Source organism: Piliocolobus tephrosceles, chromosome 15 (genome assembly GCF_002776525.5).
Source record: "Piliocolobus tephrosceles isolate RC106 chromosome 15, ASM277652v3, whole genome shotgun sequence".
Classification (NCBI taxonomy): Eukaryota; Metazoa; Chordata; class Mammalia; order Primates; family Cercopithecidae; genus Piliocolobus; species Piliocolobus tephrosceles.
The window spans coordinates 73,423,771-73,428,925 of NC_045448.1; the positions used below are offsets into that span (position 1 = coordinate 73,423,771).

The 5,155-nt window shown below is 43.7% G+C and overlaps 1 pseudogene; it reads left to right on the forward strand.

Annotated features, from left to right (window-relative positions):
• The first annotated feature begins 2,684 nt into the window (after positions 1-2,684).
• Positions 2,685-3,520, forward strand: LOC111550549 (annotated as a pseudogene).
• Positions 3,521-5,155: the final 1,635 nt, after the last annotated feature.

Consider the following 5,155-nt stretch of genomic DNA (forward strand, 5'->3'; position numbering starts at 1 on the left):
CAGGCCACAGGTTCAAGTTCGGTTAGAAAATGTAATATAATTTTCTATTACACATTTTTCCTCTATTTTGAATATCCATTACTCCTAATGCATGTACCCACAGAAATTTTAAAAAATAATTTAAAAAAAATAAAAACTACAACAAACCACCAATCACACATATACACCTAATGTTAGTCATCTCCATGTAAACTCAGTAATTTTTTTCCAAGATTTTCCCAATTAGTGTTTCCCCTTTTCCACCTTTTCCCAGGTTGGATCTAAGTCGTGGGGGTACTTTTGTAGCATTAAGGGAGGGTCATCTGAATGTTGTGGGGTCATCACCTTTTCACTTAAGTATCCGTTGAGATGTACGTCATCTTCCCCTCCCAGCCTTTGTTGCCTTCCACAAACTTTGCAGACATTAGCTTGGTGACCTGTTTCCCACGTTTCCTAGTTCTTGGCACATGCATTTCTCCACCGGACCTAAAGGCCACTTCCACTCTCCCACCCACCTGAGTGCCCCTCTTGGGCAAAGGGAAATCTTTGCATATTCTCGCGAGCAACTCTAGGATCTGAGGAAGCGTGAGGCTGACCGATCTCCTCCAGTCCTTTGACAACCTTCATTGTTCGCGCGGCTACCGTGGGCTGACTTCTGTAAGGCTTATTGATTCCCTGTTTGTTCCGGAAATGTGCACGTGACGATCTCACATCTCTAGCTGAGGGGATTTTCATACCCCATTCAGGGCAGTTTCAACCGCCAGGAGAGGGTACAGTGGACAAAGGGCACAGCCGCTTCCCAGAGACTCACGCTGCATCAGACTCACGGTCTTTCAGACATCGCTAGTCCTGAGGCTGCTCGCCCCAACCCACCAGGTCCCGGCTGCGCTTTGGCGCCACCTAGCTTACACCTCGGGCGTAAGCCGGCTTGGGATGCTGAGGGTGCTATTGGGAGTGGTCTCCGCCCGGCGGGACCTCCCAGCCGAGCTACGCGCGCTCCAGGATCCGCCCGATTAAACGGCACCTGCTTTCTTGGGGGCATCTGGGGAGACCCGGCAACGAGAACACCGAGGACACAAAGGTCCACTTTCTACTTCTGGGTTTCCGAAAATAAGGCGGCCTGAGTTTTCAGCGCCTGGCCTTCCCACCACTCCACCCTACCAACGAAAGGAAGTCACCTGGCGTAGGAAACAAGCCCTACCTTGCATTTGTTTTCGGAATTCACAGGTGGTGCAGGCGTGTTACCGTCGGGTTTACCCATTATCCCTCTATGCGTGCTGTGGGCACCTGAAAAGGAGGTGATCGCCCGTCTCTGTAAATGTGCAATTCCCCCTGCCCAGACAAGGGAGAAGCCAGGACGCAGAGTGCCAGGGTCAGGCAGGGCAGGAACACAGGCTGCCGCAGCCGAAGGGGAGAAACCGAAGTTCCAGCCAACCCCAGCCAAGCGAAGCGAAGCCAAGAGCTGGGAAGAAGAGAAACGGGAACCCGAACGAAGTCGTAAAACAGCGAACAGGAGACGCAGCTGGAGGGGTTCACCGAATCACAGAGGCTGGCTTCTCACAGGGAGGGGCCCTAGGAGAATATAGGCCACTGAATTTTTTCCTTAAGTTGTATTTTGTCTGATATTAAATTTGCTAAACTTCTTTATATCCAACTTTTAAAACAATATATTATTTTCTTCATTGTGGAAAAACAGAAAATTGGGGGAAACACATCTTGTATAACACGTAGATAGAAAGGCTGCTGTTTATTTGTGTGCATGTGTGTGTGTGTGTATGTATATATATGTTTTGTAGGGATGCTGGGACAAATTACCACAAACTGGGTAACAACCCAGATTTATTCTCTGCCAGTTCTGGAGAAAAAAGGCTGAATTCAAGATGTCAGCAGGGCTACCCTCCCTCCAAGGGCCCTAGAGAGAATTTTTCTGGCTTATTCCAGCTTTTGGTGACTCCAGGAGTTCCTTGCCTTGTAGCTACATAACTCCAATCTCGGTATCCGTCCTCACATGGCCATGGCTTTCTCTGTGTCTGTGTCTTCTCTTCTGTCTCCTATACAAGGCTCATTAAATTTAGGACCCATCCAGATAATCTAGGATGAGCTCATCTCAAGATCATTAACTCAATTTATCTACAAAGACACTATTCAGGAGCATGGGTATTAGGACGTGGAGACATATTTTTAGGGGTCATAATTCAACCCATTACAACGTGTGGGGGGGGATATATATATATATATTCTTTATGCATGCATATATGGAGAAACAGAAAAAAAAAAACAAGCTACGATTCTGCTATTCACATTTTGATGCATTTTCTTTTTTTTCTTTTTTTTTTTTTTTTTTTGAGGTGGAGTGTTGGTTTGCTCTATGACTCAGGCTGGAGTGCAGTGGCTGGATCTCGGCTCACTGCAAGCTCCGCCTCCCAGGTTCCCGCCATTCTCCTGCCTCAGCCTCCCAAGTAGCTGGGACTACAGGCGCCCACCACCACGCCTGGCTATTTTTTTGTATTTTTAGTAGAGACGGGGTTTCACTGGGTTAGCCAGGATGGTCTCGATTTCCTGGCCTCGTGATCCGCCCGCCTCAGCCTCCCAAAGTGCTGGGATTACAGGCGTGAGCCACCGCGCTGGCCCACATTTTGATGCATTTTCTTCAGGTGTTGGTATTGGTTTTATGCAGCAATAAAACTTTTAAATGAGGAGCCAAGATGGCGGCAGTGGTGTCACTCCTTGAGGCGCTGGTTACCGGCCACAACCCTTGGCGGAGCCTGCCTGCAGGCCTCCCGAGGAGCCCAGACAGCTGCAGCCGCAGCCGCCCGTATCAAGACATTTGCCATCTATCGATGGGACCCAGACAAGGCTGGAGACAAACCTCATATGCAGACTTATGAAGCTGACCTTAATAAATGTGGCCCCATGGTACTGGATGCTTTAATCAAGAATGAAATTGACTCTACTTTGACCTTCCGAAGATCATGCAGAGAAGGCATCTGTGGCTCTTGTGCAATGAACATCAATGGAGGCAACACTCTAGGCTTGCACCCGAAGGATTGACACCAACCTCAACAAGGTCTCAAAAATCTACCCTCTTCCGCATATGTATGTGATAAAGGATCTTGTTCCCGATTTGAGCAACTTCTATGCACAGTACAAATCCATTGAGCCTTATTTGAAGAAGAAGGATGAATCTCAGGAAGGCAAGCAGCAGTGTCTGCAGTCCATAGAAGAGCGTGAGAAACTGGACGGGCTCTACGAGTGCATTCTCTGTGCTTGCTGTAGCACCAGCTGCCCCAGCTACTGGTGGAACGGAGACAATTATCTGGGGCCTGCAGTTCTTATGCAGGCCTATCGCTGGATGATTGACTCCAGAGACAATTTCACTGAGGAGCACCTGGCCAAGCCGCAGGACCCATTCTCTCTACACTGCTGCCATACCATCACGAACTGCACGAGGACCTGTCCTAAGGGTCTGAATCCAGGGAAAGCTATTGCGGAAATCAAGAAAATCATGGCAACCTATAAGGAGAAGAAAGCGTCAATTTAACTGTTTCCATTCTAAACATGACTTAAAACCAGCTCAGAGCTGGACATAATTTATATCTAATTTGAGTTCCTTTAAAAATCTTGGTTTTCCATGAATACAGCATGTATAATAAAAATTTTAAGAAATAAAAAAACCTTCTAAATGAAATTTAATTCATAGATGATATACAGATTTGATCTATTTTTCCATAATGATTTTTCCATCTTTAAATATTGATTTAAAACATAACTAATGGTTGCATGATAAACTATCTTAAATGTGCTATATTTTATTTAACCATTCAATTCAATTAATATTGAACACATAACTTTTTGGTGCTATAAATAAATGATGATGTAGTGAACAAAGTAATAAAAATCTAGCTTCTAAGGAACAATTCGTTGTTTTTGCCACCTCACATCCATTACCCCTTCTTCATAATATTACCTTAATTTTTCTTGGGGAAGTAACATTCTTTATTGGATAATGATTGGCAAGACAATCAATTAAGATGCACTAAATATTTTTATATTAAAAATAGATGTGAAACCTAACTTAGGATAGTTGGATGCTCTCTCTTAAGCAACTGAATCTTAAGAAAAGTAAGACTGAAAACAGCTGTAGCTGATTCATCTGGTAGCTGATTCATCATGTAGCTGTTTCATTGCTTTCTGTTACCTGGTTCTCCAGAGTCATCCTGATTCCTGCCCTTTTGGGGCCTCACTTTTCAGCTTTCTCTTTCAGTTCTAGGAACTGAACCAAAAATTTATGTTTTATTTTGTCTGAGTTGATTTCTGCTTTTGCAAACAAAGAATCTGAACTTCTACAAGGTGAATACTTTATTCATTTGTTTTTGGTATTTTTTGCTTTCTAATACAAATATTTAGTAATATAAATTTTCCTCTGAGAACAATTTTGTTGTTATACAAAATTGTTTTCTCACTGTTACTTGTTTTTGTTTTGAGTTGGAGTCTTGCTCTGTCACCCATGCTGGAGTGCAGTGGCGCAATCTTGGCTTGCTGCAACCTCTGCCTCCTGGGTTCAAGCAATTCTCCTGCCTCAGCCTCCCAAATCGCTGGGACTACAGGCACGTGCCACCACGCCTGGCTAATTTTTGTATTTTTAAATATGGGGTTTAGAAATGGGGTTTCACCGTGTTGCCCAGTCTGGTGTCAAACCCCTGACCTCAAGTGATCTGCCGGCCTCAGCCCCCCAAAGTGCTGGGATTACAGCCCTGAGTCACCATGCCCAGCCTGTTACTATTTTCTGAATACACTTTTATTTCTTTTACTTGAGTTATTTGAAAAGATGGTTTTAGAACACCAATTGATTTTTTGGACAATTATTTTATTGCTGTTTTTCATTTTGTGACATTATATTAAGAGAATTTGGGGTATTTATGGAAACCTTTATGTATATGTTTGTAGATGTTCTCAAGTATTTGAAAAAATAGCCACACACACACACACGCATAGCATGTATCTTTTAAGTCAAAGTTTTAACTGTATTGTTCATGTCTTTTACTATTACCCAATATCCCAAAGCCACACACACACTATGAGAAAAAAGAACTACAGAACAATATCACTTGTGAACATATATGCAAATATCATCAACAAAATACTAGCAAACCGAATCCAGCAACACATTAAAAGA